Here is a 21,941-nt window from a genome sequence, read left to right on the forward strand (position 1 = left end):
GCACTATGCGCGTATAGAACGGCCTACAAGACTACATTAGGGATGAGTCCCTTCCAGATCGTCTATGGAAAGGCATGCTACCTTATAGTGGAAATTGAGCACAGAGCCTATTGGGCGGTAAAGCAATGCAACATGGATTTGACCCAAGCAGGAGTAGCCAGAAAATTACAGCTAGAGGAGCTCGAATGTTTGAGGAATGAAGCATATGAGAATGCCCGGATCTACAAAGAAAAGACTAAAGCATTCCATGACCATCACATCCGGAAAAAGGACTTTCAAGAAGGTGATGAGGTGCTCTTATACAATTCGAGGCTTCGTTTCATGCCTGGCAAGCTCCGTTCTAGATGGGAAGGACCTTTCAAGGTAAAAGAGATAAAGCCCTATGGAGTGGTGGAATTGTTTGATCCTAAAAGTGAAGAAACCTTCAAGGTGAATGGACATAGAGTGAAGAAGTACCATGGCTACAAGCTCCCAAAGGAGCTAGAAGTGTTCCTAATGGAGGATGCACCTAAAGAAGGAGAAGTTTAAGCGACTGACCATCCAACTTAAGGACGTTAAAGAAAAGTGCTTGGTGGGAGGCACCCCACCGTGGTAAGATCTTCCCTGTATATACCACCTTGCTTTTTGTTTAGATTCTTGAGAATTTTGTGATTTCTTGATGTTGTTGATTGCATAGGAATTCTAGTTGTTGTTATTTTTGTTGGTTAACTAGGATGTTTAGAAAAAGTTTCATCATTTTGGTATGGATGACTTATTGAAATAGAGAGGATGCTATGTTTTGAATGATTTATGAATTTGTGAAGTGTTCTCTTGCATGCTAGCTAAAATACCTGCCAAAACAAAAAAAAAAGAGAGAAGGCAAGAAAAGGCAGTTGGGCACTGGCGCGCCAGCGCACTGCGCGCGTCCGTGTCGGTGGTGCATTTCTACCCTTGGGCCTAAAACCCGAGAGTCATGCCCACTTCACGCCCATCTCATGCCAACCCCCACGCGCTAGCGTACATGCTGCTAGTGCGCCAACTTGCAACTTAGCAATTGACGCACCAGCGCACTGCTCGCGTGCGTTCCGATGGTGTGATCAGATCTCTCTGGTACAAATTCCAGAGAGTGGTGCCATGTTTGTGCCCAGCCTGTGTCCGCACTGACGCGTCCGCGCACTTCGCGCGTCCGCGCCAGTAGCTAACACCATCATGCACGCGTCAGTGCAGTGTGCGCGCCCGCGCGCATGAGCTGCATGCCAACTCTGGTATAAAAATCAGAGAGTTATGCCAACTCTGTGCCAGTTCTGTGCCAGGAGCACATCTGTATTTACGCGAACGCGCCAAGAACGCGCTCGCGTCCCTTGCTCTTTCTTCACCTACGCGTCAGCGCACTGTGCGCGCACGCGCAGGATGCGCGAATCAGTTTTAAAGCTACGCGCCCTGCTTCTTCACCCCTCCTATTTTCTTTCTTAACTCCCTCTTCTTCTTTCTCCATCACCCCTCTTATCCTCTTCTCTCTCATACTCCACCATCATTCTCTCCTGCTACTCACCGGCGACCACCACCTTCTCCGGTGGCACTACATCTCTTCCATCTCCTTCTTATCTTTTGACAAGAACATTAACCTTGTTCTTTTACACCTCTCAAGGTTCTACTTCCTCCCTATCTCATCTATTGCTTTCTTTGCATCATTTCTTGTTCTAGTTAGATTCTTTGAATGTTGATTTACTTATTCTCTCTTTTAGTCACTTGATTACACCACTTGCTTTTTACTTGTTTACTCTTTTTTCTTTGTTATTCCCATGGATGTTGAATTTGAACTTTGATTACTTTGATGGATCTTCTTGATTGCTATTATTATCTTTGTGATGATGTTGTGTGATGATTGCTACTTTATTTCGGACTTCTAATTGGTTGAGTATCTCTTAATTGTTCATTGCTTGTTAATTACACACCAAGTGTTCGAGGAAATGCACATATGCCATCTTGGGTAATTCTAATTATATATCTTCAATTTCGTGCTCCCTCCTCATTCACTTACTTCTCTTCTAAGTGCATTGAACACATTTTACTTATTACTCGCTAATTAGACACTCATTGAACATGACTTGCTCTTTGTTTTGGATGCTTGAGATCATTCCTCTCATGCCATGTTGCATGCTTTACTTCCTCATGCATCACATGCCAAGTGTTGTGACCCGTGCTTCTATGACTACTTTGTTGAACTATTCTTTTTGGGCACACATCCCACTTTCATGTTTATTAAGTTGATCCTTTGGGTTTGACAATTTCCTTCTTTCCTTTTCTTTTCAGGATGGCCACCACGAAAGGCAAGGAGAAAGCTTCAAGGAAACCAGCCGCAAAGAGGGCACTCCCAAAGTCACACTCTAAGGTGCACCCTTCATTAGGAGCCAAACCCCTATCTAAGAAGGCAAAAGCAACCGCTCCTATTGATGATAATGAAAAGAGCAAACCAGCAAAAGACTCTTCAAGGTTTCCCAACCGCTTCTGTGAACTTATGTTTCCCTTCATGGTTGAGAGAAACTATCATGCTGAGCATCTACTCGTTCCACCGGACAAAGTTGCTCCTTATATTCTACCCCACATTGAACAGCGAGGATGGGAGTTTCTTCTGAGAAAACCACAAGAGGTCAACCTCTCATGGGTGGTAGAATTCTACACTAACTACCATCTTCCCTTTCTTCAATCGGTATACGTGCGCCGGAAGCAAGTCTCGATGTCGGAAGAGGCTATTCAGCAAGTGCTTAATGTCCTACCAGTACCAAGTGACATGGATGGCTACCAATAGGTCTTACGTCAGTGGGAGAAGTTTGGATTTGATTGGAACTCGATCCTCCAAGTCATTGCTAAACCGGGAGCATCTTGGACCCATGGTCGGTGGTGGACGAAATTGTGATCAACAATATTGGCTCTTTGGCATATACACAAAAACTATTGTGTCTCTTGGTTAAATTCACAACTCCGTTCAACTAACCAGCAAGTGTACTGGGTCGTCCAAGTAATAAACCTTACGTGAGTAAGGGTCGATCCCACAGAGATTGTTGGTATGAAGCAAGCTATGGTCACCTTGCAAATCTCAGTTAGGCAGATTAAAATAGTTTATGGGTTTCGAAAATAGAGATAAAAGAATAGATTAAATAAAGGGATAGAATACTTATGCAGATTCATTAGTGGGAATTTCAGATAAGCGGATGGAGATGCTGTAGAGCCCAGGGACGCCTGCTCTCCTACTGCTTCTACTCAATCCTTCTTACTCCTTTCCATGGCAAGCTTTGTATAGGGGTTCACCATCAACTGTGGCTACTTTCTTCCTCTCGGGGAAATATCCTATGCGGCTGTCACTCACACAGCTAACCAGTCTGGAGGCATCACCCATGGCTGATGGCTACATCCCATCCTCGCAGTGAAAACTAATGCTCACGCACTCTGTCACAGTACGGCTAATCACCGGTTGGTTCCTTCCCCTACTGGAATAGAATCCCTCTTTTGCGTCTGTCACTAACGCCCAGCAGGTTACAAGTTTGAAGCACGTCACAGTCATTCATTACCGGAATCCTACTCGGAATACCACAGACAAGGTTAGACTTTCCGGATTCCCAGGATCCTACTCGGAATACCACAGACAAGGTGAGACTTTCCGGATCCTCATAAATGCCGCCATCCATCTAGCTTATACCACGAAGATTCTGTTGGGGAATCTAAGAGATGCGCATTCAAGCTCTGTTGCATGTAGAACGGAAGTGGTTGTCAATCACGCGCGTTCATAAGTGAGAATGATAATGAGGGTAATCTGACTCATAACATTCATCATGTTCTTGGGTACGAATGAATATCTTGGAATAAGAATAAGAGAGATTTGAATAAAAGATAATAGAATTTCATTAATACTTGAGGTACAGCAGAGCTCCACACCCTTAATCTATGGTGTGCAGAAACTCCACCGTTGAAAATACATAAGCAAAGGGTTCAGGCATGGCCGAATGGCCAGCCCCCAAAACGTGATCACAGGATTCAAAATACAATCCAGGATGTCTAATACAATAGATAAATGTCCTATATATACTAGACTAGCTACTAGGGTTTACATGAGTAAGTAATTGATGCATAAATCCACTTCCGGGGCCAACTTAGTGTATGCTTGGGCTGAGCTTGATCAATCCACGAGCTAAGGCATTTCTTGGCGTCAAACTCCAGGTTATGACGTGTTTTGGGCGTTCAACTCCGGATCATGACGTTTTTCTGGCGTTTAACTCCAGACAGCAGCATGAACTTGGCGTTTAACGCCAAGTTACGTCGTCATTCTTCGAATAAAGTATGGACTATTATATATTGCTGGAAAGCCCTGGATGTCTACTTTCCAACGCCGTTGAGAGCTCGCCAATTGGAGTTCTGTAGCTCCAGAAAATCCATTTCGAGTGCAGGGAGGTCAGATTCCAACAGCATCAGCAGTCCTTTTGTCAGCCTTCTTCAGAGTTTTGCTCAAGTCCCTCAATTCCAGTCAGAAATTACCTGAAATCACAGAAAAACACACAAACTCATAGTAAAGTCCAGAAATGTGAATTTAACATAAAAACTAATGAAAACATCCCTAACAGTAGCTCAAACTTACTAAAAACTATATAAAAACAATGCCAAAAAGCGTATAAATTATCCGCTCATCAGTCGGCTCTGAATGCGACCCAAGTGCATTGATGCACGTTCCCTCACTATGGAAGCTAAGGCTTGGGCTCAGATCCTATCTCACTATGTCCTACCTTGCACCCACAAATCATCCTTCACGGCGGATCTCGCCTTGCTTGTTTGGTGTGTCCTCACTAGGAGACCGGTGAACATTCCGCTTCTTGTCAAGCAAGCGATGGGTCAAATATACGACCGGGGCAATTTGCCATTTGCAGCTTTGGTATCTGATTTAGTTGCTGTTGCGGGTATCCCTTGGGAAGCCACGGACACAAAAGCTATAATTCTGGCTAAGGGCGATGTGGTCCCAACCGTAAAATACTTACATTTTCCCATGAACAACCCAAGCCTTGACATAGCCACACCACCTATTGTTCCTCCCATCTCATCATCACCACTGCAGCAAAGATCCACTCATCAAGGGATAGAAGATCTACACCGAAAGGTTGATAGATATGAGCGGCGCAACCAACGCCGATACACCTACATCAAGAAGCTTCTGCGTTGTGTTACCCCTAGCATGGAGGAACCTGAAATATCCACATCCACATCCAACCCAAGTGATGGGTGCGCTGATGAAGAGGACAGTGAAGGTTTCAGTTCCAACCATCCCTTGCGCATTCTTAGTAGCATGGAGGACCGTGCTAAATTCTAAGTGTGGGGAGGTCGTTCGACCGATCTCCATGGGTAACACTCTCTTCCCTTCAATACCCATGGATTTATTTCTTGCTCAGTAGTTAGTACATTGCATGTGTAGTTAGTTTTACGTGTAAATATTTCTTGCATGATAATTAGTCTCTATAGAGTTGCTTGGTCAAATAATAACTTCTTTTCCAAGAAACCGTGTTTTGGGGTATCCTACCCTACCAAAAATATTTATGTTGAACTTGCTTCAAGAATGTATTTTGGAAGATAGTGATTGAGCTAAGAACACAAGCATGTAAGTTTTAAGCCTATTGTATGGTTACATCTTTTAACCATTAAGTCCCATTCTTGTGTGCATTATTCTCTCTCTATGATTGCAATCCTTGCTTTGTCTGATTCTATATGTCCATTACTTTGTGTATGAATGCATTTACATGATTGAGGTCATCATTTCAATAGTCACTCTTCCCAAATGGCCTTAACCCTTTTATCTACCATTGCTAACCAAATTTAAGCCTATGATAAACTCTCTTTATTCCTAAAAAGAGCACATCAACAACCCTAAGTGAAAAACCATGAATGTCCCTAAATTTGGATCCTTGATTAGCTTAGGAGAATTAGGATGTGTATCATTCGATTGGGAGGGTATACTTGGGAACTTGGGTAGATATAGAGGTGTATTGTAATTGAAAACTCTGGGATTTGGAAACATACTCATGTATTGAATGATTGAACTATATGCATTGAAACTTTTGTACATGAACCCCAAGGAAAAGGGGACCAAAAAAAATGAAAGGCAATGAAGGGGACAAAAATGCCCTAAGACAAGTAGTAAAAACAATGCATATGGGATATGAATTGAAAGGAATGCATGAGTGTGCAAAAAGTGGAACTCAAGGGTAGCTATGTAATGTATTATAGTTGTATAGGTTGTTTTATGTGTCTAGTGGGATTCTAAGTTAATCAAGGACTCAAATATTAAGCTCACCTGACCATATGCATCCTTACCCTCACCCTAGCCACGTTACAATCCATAAATAAGACCTCATGATACTTGTAAGCATGCATTAAGTAATTGTTGATTGTTAGATGAAAGACAAATCTTGGAAAGCATGATTAGGAGAGGATTGAGTGATGAACCCTATACACTTGAGCGCATAGAGCGGATACACATCCGGTGAGGGTTCGATGCTCAACTCTTTGTTCTCGGCTTTCACAAGCGTTCGTTTAGCAAGTCATATGCACTTCATAGTGATATCCAGTGTGGTAGGATTCATGAATTACACATCATTTTCACCCCATATACTCACATGTGTTCTCGGAAGATGGATTTATCCTTGACCAAGTAGATAGACGATTTTACATTAGTCGCATGCATTTGCCTAGATAGTTTGCATTTCATAAACCCTTTCTAACCATGATCTTTGGTCTTTTTATTTTAAGCATGAGGACATGCTTGGTTTAAGTGTGGGAAGATTTGATAAACCCTGATTTTGTGGTTTATCTTGTGCTTACTTTGGTGGTTTTAATCAATATTTCTCACACTTATTCACAAGAAATGCATGGTTTTGTGTTCACTTCCCAATGTTGCTGCATTGTGAAAAACATGCTTATTTTGCCTTATAATTGCTATATTTTGATTCTCTTTATTACCATTCGATGCCGTGACATATTTGTTGAGTGATTTCAGAATTAGTAGGGTAAGAATGGCCTAGAAGAGAGAAGGAAAGCATGCACCAGAGGAAGGAACATGAAGATTTGGATTTTGGGAACTGTAGCATTGGCGCGCACGCGCACGTCATGTGCACGCGTGGATGAGGACAGCTAGAAGTGGTGCGCAACGATGGACGCATCCACGCAGGCCAGAGAATTTCCATCGACGCGAACGCACAGCTGGCGCGCACGCATGGATCACAAAAGCAATTGGCGCGGGCGCATGCTTGGCGCGCACGCACGGGAAGCTGCACGTGATCTCATTAAAAGAAATCGTGCCTGGCAATTTCTGAGGCTCAACAGGCCCAATTTCAGGCTGTTTCTACATGGAAAAGACCCAAGGATGCTAGGGAGAAAGGGGGGTCAATCATTTTACAGTAAGACACAATTTTTCTAGTTTTTAGGTTTTTTTGTTCTTCTAGAGGAAGAAACCCTTTGTTCTTCTCTAGATCTAGCTTTAATTTGATCCTTCCTTGTTGAATCTGAATTGGGTTTTGTTAGTTACTATCTTTGATTGTTTAATTTGAATTCCTTAGTATACTTCCACTTAGATCTTGTGTTAGTTTATGGATTTTGTCAATTGTCACTTTATACCCATTTCATGAATATTGTGAATCTTGACTTGATGTTACATTGATGATTTTTATGCTTCATTGTGTAGTTTAAGCTCTTATAAGTTGATAATTGTTAGTGGGTATTTGTTGATTTCAATTCAATTGCAATTTGAACATGTCTTTTATTAATGCTTACCAAGTGTTTGATGAATTGTTTACCTTGACTATGGAGTAGTCCTTTTTACTCTTGGCTTAGGCCAAGGGAATTGGGTAAACTTGAGTCGTTGGGTCTAATGGATTTGATGATTTGAGAGTCCTTAGTGGTCAATTTGATATCCATTAATACTAAACTACTACTAGGTTAATTAGTAGTGAGGTTAGGCCTTATGGGTTGATGTTGACCAAACCATTTGACGTACTTCAAGTGTGGAAGTAGACTTAATGAGTTTGGCTCCTCATAATTGTCAAGATATGGTTATTAGACAAGGATAGCGACCCCAATTCCCATGCCTAACCAAGAGTTGCTTTTATTATTCATATTTGAAAATCAATTTCTCAATTGTCTTGCTTAGTTGTAGTTATTGTTTAGTTAAGAGTATAGTTAGATTGAATGTTGGTTCATTATTTTGAAATTGTTTACACCTTTCTTGTTGTTTGAATTAGTTCCTTGCACTTTAGATTGCTTAATTGCTAAGATTCTCAATTTACTTTCTTGTTAATGAATCACAACCCCGGACTTCTAGCCAATGTTGAAGCACATGTTTGCCCATTCTTCGTGAGACGACCCGAGGTTTGAATACTTCGGTTATTTTATTGGGGTTGAACTTGTGACAACCAATTCCATTCTAAATTTGATCCACAAGGATTGTTGTTGGGGGAGCTATACTTGCAACGCAATTTCATTTAGAAAATCTCTTCCGACACGGTTCCCGTGCGTCCATCAGTAGCTAGCGTGCCATGCCTTTGATACCAAGTGGCATGCCAAAGTGAGATTCTTGGACTGGCGTGCCACGCCTTCGATACCAAGTGGCACGCCCAACCCTTGCTTTGGCTTCTTTGTGCGTTGGCGTGCCACGCCTGGTTGCTCAAGTGGCACGCCAAAGTGAGAATGAGGGCCTGGCATGCCACGCCTTCGATCTCAAGTGGCACGCTCAGGCCTTTTTAGGCTTTAACTTCCCTTCTGGAATCATGTACCAGAAGCTGCGCCTAACTTGGGATTTAGTGCGCCTAACTTGAAGTGGGTAGAACCAATCTTGCGTGTTGTTGTTGTGCATTGCGCCTAACTTGAGAAATCTCAAGTTAGGCGCAGCCTTGGCAGTGTGGTTGGAGAAGAATTTTAGACTATTATATATCGTTAGAAAGCTCTAGAAGTTAGCTTTCTAACGCCACAAGAATCACATTAATTTGACCTCTGTAGCTTGAGTTATTTAGGTTTGAGTGCAGAGAGGTCAGGATTGACAGCATCATTCGCCTTCTTCTCTTTTTCCGCGGAAACTCCATCAAATTCATCCGAATGCTACCTAAAATAAATAGAATTGCATACAGATCAAAATAGCATCCATAGTGGCTAAAAGATACTTAATTATTGATTAAACTCAACAAATTAAATGTAAATTCACTAGGAAAAGGTAGGAAAGATGCTCACACATCACAACTCCAAACTTGAATTGTTGCCTGTCCTCAAGCAACCAAAATAAGTGCATGATTAAGATGTAAATTTGCATGAGAGGTGAGAGTTTAGTTCTTAAAATGGGGTTTATTCATTGTAACTTTGAACAGTTTTGGCATCTCACTCTCCGTTGAATTAGAGGAATGTCAGTGTCATTCGGAATTCTTATCCGGATAATATTATGAATTCTCTGATCTTTATACTCCACTTTAATCCTTGAACACAGCAAAATTTACTTTAATTTTCTTTTCTTTGGTGCTTTGCACCTTGAGCCTAGCCGTGACTTTAAATGTTTTATCTCAAGGGTTACTTGAGACAGAAACACCACAGGCACTTAACTAGGGAACTCTCTTTAAGTTCTGATTTTTCTTTCAGTTACACCCAGACAGTGGTGCTCAAAGCCTTTGGCAAACTCTGTTAAATGTATTTGATCTCGACTCTTAGTGTTCTGTCTCAAGGATTACTTGACAATCACACCACAAGCATATGACTAGGGAAACAACTCTTTGAGCTTTTAATCATGTCTGACCTCCCTAGTCATTGATGCTCAGAGTCTTGGATCTCGCTTTTATTTTTGTTTCTTTTGCTATTTTCTTCTACTTCAAGGATTAAACTTTCATAAATTTCAGAGAAGTCATAACAGTTCTCTAAATTCCTGTTCCTTATACATCAACATCCTTTGATTCAAATTTAACTATGCACTGTTCATATCATGCATTCAGAATTACAAATAATACCACCACATTTAAGTAAATAGGACTACTCTTAAAATTAAACTCAATTTTGCATGCGGTACATCTTTTCTTCTTTCTTTTTTATTTAAAGCTTAGTGGGAAATACATGAGACATTTTTTTAAAAAGAAAATCAAATAACAACTAGGCAATAAGTTAACTAGAACTAGGAATTGAAATAACAAATGATCATGCAATAACTAAAACAAAATAGTAGAAAACTGGAACATAACATAGTAAGATCGGGAAGGAATATAGAATGAAAGGAATTCAACCACCTCAATTATCCTAGTGGCCATTTTATTCTTCAGGCTATGCTCCCCAGTGAAGATGATTCGCCTCCCTTTGGTCCCATAAAAATAAATAGAAAAGCCATAAGCGAAGCGACAACACCAAACTTAAAGGTTTGCTTGTCCTCAAGCAAAGAGGAACTGAATACAGAGAGGGACATAAAAAGACACGAAAAAAACAAATAGTATGATAAAAGAAGAATAAAAGGATAAAAGAACAAGAGAGAATAAAGATTTGGGAGGGAGAGAGAGAATGAAAACAGGGTGGTGCGCTGGGTAAGTGATGCGGCGCGATTGACGCGTACGCGCACAGCATGCGTACGCGTGGGTGGCCACATGGTGAGGGTGACGCGTACGCGTCAGGGACACGGACGCGTGAGTTGAGTTGCACGGCTAGCATAGCACCAGCGCAAGACCAGCATAACTTTTGGCTATGCACCCATTTACGTCGATTTTTCAAGGCACGCGTGCGCGCCATGTGCGCTCCCGCGTTGATTGCCGAGAACCAGAGGGATGCGTACGCGTCTGAGACGTGTATGCGTGGGTGAGCTGGTGCACGAGGCATAGTTCCTGCACAACTCCAGCGCAACTTTCAGCCTTTTTTTTTGCAAAAATTGTTTCGAAGTGTTAGGTTCCTGTTCTAAAATAGCTACATGATCAGAACACATGTAAAACAAAAGAAAAATAGTACAAACTCAATAAAAATCAAATAAATAAGAAAACCACTACTACGGAAAATAACTAAGGATGTGAAATTATCGGGTTGCCTCTCAACAAGCGCTTCTTTAACGTCACTAGCTTGACGGTCAGTTTTGCTAATTCAGCAGATGAGCAAACCTCTGGCGATCGATCTCGCCTCCAATATAGTGCTTTAGATCATTGTACATCTTAGTACTCCAAGGGTGAATAGAAAATCCACTTTTGTGTGCTTCCTTCAAGATATCTAGTCGCAAAGTCCCAACATCCGGCACTCTCCACTGCATCCCTTACTCAATAGCTGGCAACACCTTCGGTAACATATCATCGTTCTGATGAGCCTTCAGTAGTTCGGATTTGAAATCACTTGAGATCTATAATCGACTCAAACACAAAGTTTCAGACACTTCTTGAATGCCGATCTTCAGGCCCTCGAATGCCTTGAGCAACTCCTCTTCTCGAAGCATCATCCAAGCAACAAACAACGACTTCCGACTTAGCACATCGGCCACAACATTCGCTTTTCCCGGATGGTGATTGGTGCACGAAATTGTGATCAATACTTTTCACAACTCAAATAATCCCCGGTGATGAATCCAAAAACTTGGTGTTCAATACCATGGCATAAACACAACTTCGCACAACTAATCAGCAAGTGTACTGGGTCGTCCAAGTAATAAACCTTACGCGAGTAAGGGTCGATCCCACAGAGATTGTTGGTATGAAGCAAGCTATGGTCACCTTGTAAATCTTAGTCAGGCAAACTCAAATGGTTATGAATGATGAATAAAACATAAAGATAAAGATAGAGATACTTATGCAATTCATTAGTGGGAATTTCAGATAAGCGTATGAAGATGCTGTGTTCCTTCCGTCTCTCTACTTTCCTACTGTCTTCATCAAATCCTTCTTACTCCTTTCCATGGCAAGCTGTATGTAGGGTTTCACCGTTGTCAGTGGCTACCTCCCATCCTCTCAGTGAAAATGTTCAACGCACCCTATCACGGCACGGCTATTCAGCTATCGGTTCTCGATCATGTCGGAATAGAATCCAGTGATTCTTTTGCGTCTGTCACTAACGCCCCACAATCGCGAGTTTGAAGCTCGTCACAGTCATTCAATCATTGAATCCTACTCAGAATACCACAGACAAGGTTTAGACCTTCCGGATTCTCTTGAATGCCGCCATCAATTCTAGCTTATACCACGAAGATTCCGATTAAGAAATCCAAGAGATAAACATTAAAGCCTTGTTTGCTTGTAGAACAGAAGTGGTTGTCAGGCACTCGTTCATAAGTGAGAATGATGATGAGTGTCACATAATCATCACATTCATCATGTTCTTGGGTGCAAATGAATATCTTAGAACAAGAATAAGCCGAATTGAATAGAAGAACAATAGTAATTGCATTAATACTCGAGGTACAGCAGAGCTCCACACCTTAATCTATGGTGTGTAGAAACTCCACCGTTGAAAATACATAAGAACAAGGTCTAGGCATGCCGAATGGCCAGCCTCCCAATGATCAAAAGATTCAAAGATCTCCAGATGAAAATACAATAGTAAAAGGTCCTACTTATAGAGAATTAGTAGCCTAGGGTTTACACAGATGAGTAAATGACATAAAAATCCACTTCCGGGCCCACTTGGTGTGTGCTTGGGCTGAGAATTGAAGCATTTTCGTGTAGAGACTCTTCTTGGATTTAAACGCCAGCTTTTGTGCCAGTTTGGGCGTTTAACTCCCATTCTTGTGCCAGTTCCGGCGTTTAACGCCGGGCAGTTTTGAGCTGATTTGGAACGCCGGTTTAGGCCATCAAATCTTGGGCAAAGTTTGGACTATTATATAATGCTGGAAAGCCCAGGATGTCTACTTTCCAACGCCGTTGAGAGCGCGCCAATTGGGCTTCTGTAGCTCCAGAAAATCCACTTCGAGTGCAGGGAGGTCAGAATCCAACAGCATCTACAGTCCTTTTTAGTCTCTGAATCAGATTTTTGCTCAAGTCCCTCAATTTCAGCCAGAAAATACCTGAAATCACAAAAAAACACACAAGCTCATAGTAAAGTCCAGAAAAGTGAATTTTAACTAAAAACTAATAAAAATATACTAAAAACTAACTAAAACATACTAAAAACATACTAAAAACAATGCCAAAAAGCGTATAAATTACCCGCTCATCAGTGATTCAACTCAAAGTCGTAGTCCTTCAGTAACTTCATCCACCTCCCCTACCGCATATTAAGCTCTTTCTGATCAAAGAGGTATTTCAAGCTCTTGTGATCAGAGAAAACTCAGAACTTAATTCCATAGAGGTAATGCCTCCACACCTTTAACGCAAACACAACTGCAGCAAGTTCCAGATCATTCAATCGGGTAATGACTTTGTGAGGTCTCAACTGTCGTAAGGCATACACCACCAGATTCCGGTGCTGCATCAGCATGCACCCCAGAACCTTTAGTGAGGCATCACAATACACCTCAAATGGTTCATTCGGCTCAGGTAATACCAACACAGGCGCGGTAGTTAGCTTTTGCTTCAACTCTTGAAAGCTCTCCTCGCACTCGGAAGTCCACACAAATGGCGTGTCCTTGCGAGTTAACTTTGTCAATGACAAAAGCTATTTGCGAAAAGCCTTTGATGAATCTCCGATAGTAGCCAGCTAAGCTTAGAAAACTTATTATCTCAGTTACTGAGGTCGGTCGCCCCCACTCTATCACTGCTTTCACCTTAGAAGGATCTATCGCTATCCCCTGTTTACTCACTACTGGCCGAGAAACTTCACTTCGTCCTTCCAGAATTCACATTTGAAAATTTCGCATAGAGTTTTCTTTCCTTTAGTATTTGCAACATGGTCCTCAAGTGTTTTGCATGATCTTCTTCAGTCTTGGAGTAAATCAGTATGTCATCAATGAAGACAACAACGAATTTATCCAAAAACAGACGGAAGATTCTATTCATATAGTCCATAAACACTGCAGGAGCGTTTGTCAACCCAAAAGACATTACAGTGTACTCGTAATGACCATAACGAGTCATGAAAGCGGTCTTAGGGATGTCCTCATCTCTCACCCTTATCTGGTGATAATCGGAGTGCAAATAAATCTCGGAGAAAGCCCCGGCTCCTTGTAACTGATCCATGAGATCATCAATTCTCGGCAACGGGTACTTATTCTTTATTGTGATTTTATTCAGTTGCCTGTAATCCACACAAAGCCGCATACTCCCGTCTTTCTTCATCAACAATAACACCGGCGCTCCCTACGGAGAAACACTAGGGCGGATAAAGCGTTTGCTCATTAAGTCTTCCAACTGAGTCTTAAGTTCGGCTATTTCTAAAGGCGACATTCGGTAAGGGGCAATCGGGATTGGCCCTGTCCCAGGCACCAACTCAATTGCAAATTTAACCTCTTAGGCAGGAGGGAATTCCTTGATGTCATCTGGAAACACCTCAGAAAATTCACAAACAATGGGAATTTGCTCTAAACTTTGTTCCTCACCCGACACACTCGCAGCTAACAGCATAACGCCTTGACATTCCTGTCCCAAATAATTTACTACCACGTAGTTTAGGTAACAGCCATTTACCACAACCAGCCCTTCTGACCCTCCTGGCATGAAATGCAACGATTTCTCAAAATAGTTTAACAAGACACGATTCTTAGACAACCAGTCCAACCGCAAGAAAAGATCAAGACCAATCATCGGCAAACAAATCAAATAGTGTACAAAATCACGCTGCTTGACCCTAAACGAAACCTGCGGACATCCTAGCCTAGTTACCATGGCTTCATGGGTGGCATTATACACCTTCAGGTCATAACCTAAAACCACAATCTTCAATCCTAACTCACTAGCCTTTTCAAATACAATGAATGAATGTGAAGCTTCCAAATCAAATAAAGCATTTAATGTTTGACCAGCCATTTCACATTTACCTTGGATAAGTGTGTCGGACTCTTCGGCACCCACGACTGAGGTAGTGAACACCCAACCAAGCTGCTATGCTTTCCCAGTACCTTGCCTCTACGTCTCCAGACAGTTCGAGGCTTTATGCCTCGGCTTGCCGCAAGAATAGCACAAGCCCTATCCAGCCTTGCACGGGACTCCCGGATGGTAACTCCCGCACCGAGCACAAGCTTGCTCATTATGGGGCTGCTTCCCAAATCTTCTCCCCTGGAAGTTGTTGCTGTTGGGCCTTCTGGAACTATTTTGACCCTGAGTCTGGTGTGGTACAAAGCCTCCCCACTTGAAAGGCAGACCTCTAGGAGCAAAGCTTTTCCCTCGGTTCTGTGGGAATGGTCCCCTATGTCTTCCTCTCTCTGCAGCTGCCTTTTTCACACACTCTTAAGCAATCCTGCTCTTATCACCAACTCAGAGAAGGTCCTGATTTCCATAGGCCCTGGTAAACTGAAGATGTTGCTTCGGAGCCCTCCTTCATACTTGATGTACCTCCACTCCTCGAAGTCTCCCAGAGCTCCTTGACACATACGAAAAAACCTGAATAGCTCCTCAAAAATATCTGTATACTCAGATACAGACATAGTACCCTGCTTCAGCTGCAGTAACTCAATCTCCTTTGCCATCCGGGCAAAATTTGGATAGTACTTCTTATAGAATTGCACCTGGAAGGAATCCCAGGTGATAGGGTCATCACCTAGTTGTAGGAGACGTCGGGTTCCCTGCCACCAATGCGATGCTTCCCTAGTGAGCAGATAGGTAACAAACTCAACACACTGATTCTCAGGTACCATCTGCGCTTGCAGTGCTCGCTCCATAGCTTGAAACCAGGTATCGGCTTCAGTCAGATTAGTTGCCCCCTTGAACTTTGGTGGATTAACCTTTAAGAAGGTTGCTATTGTCATCGGATCCTGAGCTCCATTCCCGCCATTACCATTGTTATTTATCTGGTGTCCAAGAGCCTCCCCAGTGGCTTGCATAGCAGCAGCCATATTTTTCAATGCCGCTATAAAGTTTACCGAATCATTCGGGTTGGGTTCCGGCCCTTGAGTACTAGTACGACCTCTCCCACGGCCTCGACCACATCCACGAGGCGCCATCTGGTTCTTATACACACCAAACAATCGATATCAAGTTGATCAGTCTCAATATCGAAAGTCTAGTGCTTCAAAGTCCCAAATGCATGCTTATGAATGTTTATGCCAGTTATATCCATCATATATCCTAATAGCACATGGACACATACATAGAGAATGCACAGAAGAATAGTCAGTCCGTCCCTCAGGCTCTACAGGAACGAACTGCTCTGATACCATAATGTAACACCCTACCACTTAGAGTCTTATGCTCAAGTCATAAAACAGAGGTGGCGGGGTATTACGACCTCTAAAAATAAAATTTAGTATATATAGTAGTGTGAAAAATGATTATAACTAAGATCTTTTGAAGAAAAGTGGTAAATCAAAACCGTTAAATCGAAAAGCGCAACACTCGATCGATAACGTAAAGAAACAGATAGAGGATAAGTTAACGCGAGAAGATATACAAGAGAGTGCCATAAATACAGATATCAAGACTCGAGACGCGGTTTGCGAAGATAACCGGTCCGACCATAGAAGTATATATACATATATAAAGGAACTACCCAAAATAAAACATAAAGGACAAGTTACAAAACCTGTTTCTCCAAAATAACCTCTAAAAGGAGTCAATACAGTATATATATAAACAGTGGAGAATATATGTATCTAAGCAAATACATAAAATCAAAATAAAGTTCCGAGAGCTAAGGGTCTTCACCAAAACAGAAGTCTCCAGCATGGCTCAACGAGGAGCCTCAAGTCCTGCATCTGAAAATCACAAAATCCGCATGGGTTAGAATTGGAGGTTTTCAGCATGGTAACAGTGCCCAAATATCTAACATGTAATGTCTAGGGAAAGCCGAAGGCAATCCTATAACTTCCAATTCATAACCAAAGCATATAAATATACTAAACCATGAGAAATGACAATAGGCAACTAACTTAAAGATCTCCAGTCTTACTAAATATCCCATTTCCAAATCCTTCGGACCTCCCAACCGCCAACAGTAACTTGATACGCAAACACAATTATTTCACACAAGGAAATGCACAAGTAGGAAGCAGATATAACAGTTAGGCAATTAGCAACTAATAATGCAATCAATTAGGCATTCCAGACAAATTACATATAATGCAAATGATGAGTCTCACCTGTCGGTTATAAAGCCAACCTGACAAGTCCTGGTAGCTAACCATTGGACTGTTCCTCTGTCGTGCATCCCCAAATCGAGTTATCTACAATATAAACATAACTCACATCCAACACCCTCACTGGTGTATATTCACGGGGGCGAGCTCATCCGGAACTTTCACAGTGTCCGACTACACTTACGACATAGGGTCAGCAGAGTATCGAGTCTCCACCTAGAGCACGTGGTGGCTAGCCACTGCTTTCACCCAAGAAAACTCGTATCTCAGGTAGGTGGAGTGAAACAAACACAATGTCAATAACTCAGCATATATACATTTATTCTTAGCCATAAATCAACATTTATCTCAGCCATCCTGCTTAAATTCATAATTTATACTCAGCCATAAATCGTCATCATACACAGCCATTCGGCTCATATCATACACAGCACTCCACCATTCTCCTCAGCATCTCATATCCTCATCATTAGTCTTAACGCCTCATTATATCCCCTTTCTTCATCCCCAAGTTACCCATTTCCCTAACTTCTTCTCAATCACTAGGAATTTTATATTGATTTAAGATTTAAAGGATGAAAATGGGGGTTTATAAGCTTGAAACAGTGTTTCGGAAGGCCACAAGCTTGTTGGGAAGGTAAAATACTTAAAAACAAGGGTTTTATAAGAAAACAGGGTCACGTGCGTACGCATAGGGGTGTGCATGCACACACCGAGAAGTATTTTCAGAAAGTGTGCGTGCGCACAATTTGTGCGGACGCACAAAAAGCAAAATTTCATTTGTTGAGTGCACCCACAGAACGTGCGAACGCCATCAACAAAACGTCATTCCCAATGTGTGCGTACGCACAGAGCTGTGTGCACGCACAGCTTGCAAAACCATATTGATTGTGGGCGCGCACAGGACATGCTAGTGCTCTCAGCAGCAGCCGCTTTTCTGTGTGTGCGTACACACAAGTTTGTGCGTGCGCACAGGTTCAGAAATCCACAGGGTGTGCGTGCGCACAAGGCTGTGCATACGTACACAAATCAGAAATCACAAATTCTGCAGAATTTGCAGAATTCATATTTCTGGCCCAAAATTTCAAGGATCATATCTCCTTCCACAAAATTCAAATTTCTACCAAATTTAAACCATTTTAAAGCTTATGAAATTATCTTTCATTTGATATAAAAATCATCAAATTACAAAAACAATAGCTTAAGATATGATCCGTTGAAGTTCATCAAAATTTCATTTTTATCAAAGCTCATAAACTTCCAATTTCTAAAACATACACTTCCAAATTCATTCAAACCAACCAAAACTCAACCCTTCCAACATCAATCATTTTCAAATCCTCATTCAATCCTCAACCCACCAATTCTTCCCTTTTTAACCCATCTCAATTAACAACATTCCACATCTCAATTCTCCAAATAATTATTCAATTTCATCAACCACTAAGAATACACATATCAATATCACACATCAAAGCATGCTTACCAACAAGAGCATCAATATCACCAACACTTGAGCATATCAACCCATATCACATATAACTTTACATGCTTTACAAATAATTATCACCATTCACAATCATTCTACCATTATACATATATCCAACTCAATCCATATCATCCAACAACTTACATCAACATTTCAAAATCCTATCCCAGAGTCACTAGCCTAAGTTTTCAATACCACATTACATTTTAGATGCAAGAAACCGAAACCATACCTTGACTGATTTTCGTTCAGTCTGGAACACTTCCAAGTTCAACCTTCAAGGTCTCAAAACTTCACCAACAGATGTTTCAAGCTTATTGCTCCACTCCAAAGCTTTCTAAACCATCAATCAAGCCCCAATACATACATATATATATATATATATATATATATATATATATATATATATATATATATATATATATATATATATATATATATATATATATATATATTACCTAAGCCACAACATCACACACAAACACTAACTCAATCACTAACTCACAAAATTCCAACTTTTTAGCTTAGGGTTAAGAATCTTACCTTACCCAAGGATCAAAGAAGCAATACTAAGCCTTCCCTTCAAGTTAATTTGATCCCATAACATCAAAACTCAAAATCTCAACACCTTTCACCCAAAATTTTCGAAATTAATGGCTGTAAATCCGAAGAAGAATTGTTGGTTTACCTTAAGAATAAATTTATGGGTTTTGTAGAGTTCAACACCGCAGTCGCGTGGCCGCAAACGGATCGTCAATCGGGGCTCCGGATAAAAGGTTATCATCAATTGAAGTTTGGAGTGAATTTGGAAAAGGGTTTCTTGTTTCCCCCCTCCATTTCAGCGTGTGTGTGTTGTTTGAGAAGAGAGAGAGTGTGGTGAGCTCTCTAATAAAAGGGGGCTTGCTGGGCCCTGGGCCTACTATGGGTCTGGTTGGTCCGGTTTGACTCGTTTAGCCCAATTTTGGGCTGATTTCTTTAAAATTGGTGTCAAAACTCTCGTTTTAATTTTCTCTATCATATTAAATCATAAAAATCTCATTTCTTATTCTCTATAATATATTTTAATTTATGGGTTAATCAGTCATTAATTAACCGGGTTTTACAGAGGCCGGCGAGAAGCAACAACAGAGAGAAAGGAGAAGGGAAGGGGAAGGGGCTCGGGTTGAGGAAGGCGGAAGGAGAGGCTCAGGATTTTTTTTATAAATATAAAACGACGTCGTTTCAGTGTTTTGATGAACGGAAAGCACTTTAGGGACTAGTATGAGTCTCGAAGTGCAAGTTCAAGGACAAAATTGAGTAATTATTAACTTTAAGGACCACTTTGAGGCTCGAGTGCAACTTTAGGAACTACTTTGAGACTTAACTCTTCAAAAGATGGATATAGTGTAATTCCTATTTCTCGTGAACTTTTAATTATAATTTTTGATGATCCAACTCATGCAATTGTTGAGTAGATATAGTGACTAAGATCTCATAAATTTGAGGCATTTGTATGGTCGTGCTATTTTGACTTCAACAGTCAACATTGTTGAACAAGTTAATGATTATATGCTAATTTTGAGTGAAAATAAAGAAAAAAGTATATCTTAGCTCGGATTCACCTTTTAAAGAAGGAGCTGACAAGTGGCAACAGCATAATATCAATGCACACTTCAAAAGGAAGATTGATATGGATTAAATCTCTCGGACTTCTAAATCATGATGCTTATAAAAAATATTGATCACTCAATAGACCTTTGTAATGGTTCTAAATTAGTTATCACAAGACTTGGCAATAAAGTTATCGAAACAGAAGTCTTATCAAGATGTAATATTGGTGAAAAGGTTTTCATACTTAGGATGATATTAATTCTTGTAGATACAAAATTGCCATTTAAGTTTCGATGAAGGCATTTCCCATTAATGCTCTCATATTCCATGACTATAAATAAAAGTCAAGGACAATCATTATATATTGAGTTACTCTTTAAATAGCCAGTATTCACAAATGGCCAACTATATCTTGTAATTTCAAGAGTTACTAACAAATATCTCAGGACGATTTAAACAATCACACTGAAACTACCAATGTTGTTTATCATGAAGTCTTCAAAAATATTTAATTTTGGTATATTGTGTCACATACAATTTGTAAGAATCATATTCTCAATCCTTTGAATTCTTTCTTTAACTATTTATTACTTATTCATGTCTAAAGATTTTGTTTTTTAATTTTGACTATACTTTATCCTTATCATTGTACCTATATGTTACACACATTATTAATTTATAAACTTGGCATTTCTCACTTTATTGCAACATAACAATCCTAGTCACCAAAAAAAAAAAAAACATAACAATCCAATTCTGGCATAGAAAATGTGCACTTTTGTTTCAAGAATGAATCTTCCTATTCTTGCCATGTATTCATATTAATTAAGCATGTTTACTTAATACATGATTTAGGATTATTAGTTCCATCGCTATGTTTATATTTCTAAGCTCAATATATGCATATGACAAACATATCATTAGTCAACTTCTATGTGTTCTTATACCTCTGTTATTAATTGTCCAAACTTAGTCATTCACCCGCGTGTAGATGTGACACATGGACGGGCCAAAATTCGCCGAGCCAACCTGTGTAAATTGCCAAAAAAAGAGCCGAGCTGAAAATTTAAAACTGCCATAATTAAAAAGTCTGCCTAATTCGCGGGCTTTGGCGGATTTCAGCGAAGCGGGGCAGCTTCCGAAGGGCTACTGTTTTTTTTATATAATTTAAGATGTTCTAAGTTATAATTTAAATTATGTTTTTTATTTATTAGAGACATGAAGATGTTTAATTATATGTTTGAACAATATTTATTTTATTTTTTACAATGTTGGTTTTATTATTTTGTTTCAAAAAACTTGGTTGATAATTATGTTTATTATATATTTAGAATTATAAAAACTTTAATGTTTGTGAATTTAAAAATAATAATTATTTTATCTTTAGAAATTATAAATTTATCGAAATAATGGTGAAATTATATATATTGTTTACTATTTAATGATTTATTAAAAGAATTAAAATAATAATGATAAGAAGGAGATTTGGCAAGGTTACGTTAGGCGGAGCAGAGAGGAATTCAGGACCACATCACTAGGCGAGACGGGGTGGGGCAGCCCACCAAATGACGGGCTTTTTTGACAGAACGGGGCGGGCTAACCCGTTTGCTACCCCTACTGGCCTCTTGCTAGTGATTGTCAAAACTACCTTGCTTTTTCTTTTTTATAGAATAGATAAATAAATAGATTCAAGAATTA

Source organism: Arachis hypogaea, chromosome 7 (assembly GCF_003086295.3).
Source record: "Arachis hypogaea cultivar Tifrunner chromosome 7, arahy.Tifrunner.gnm2.J5K5, whole genome shotgun sequence".
In the NCBI taxonomy this organism is placed as follows: Eukaryota; Viridiplantae; Streptophyta; class Magnoliopsida; order Fabales; family Fabaceae; genus Arachis; species Arachis hypogaea.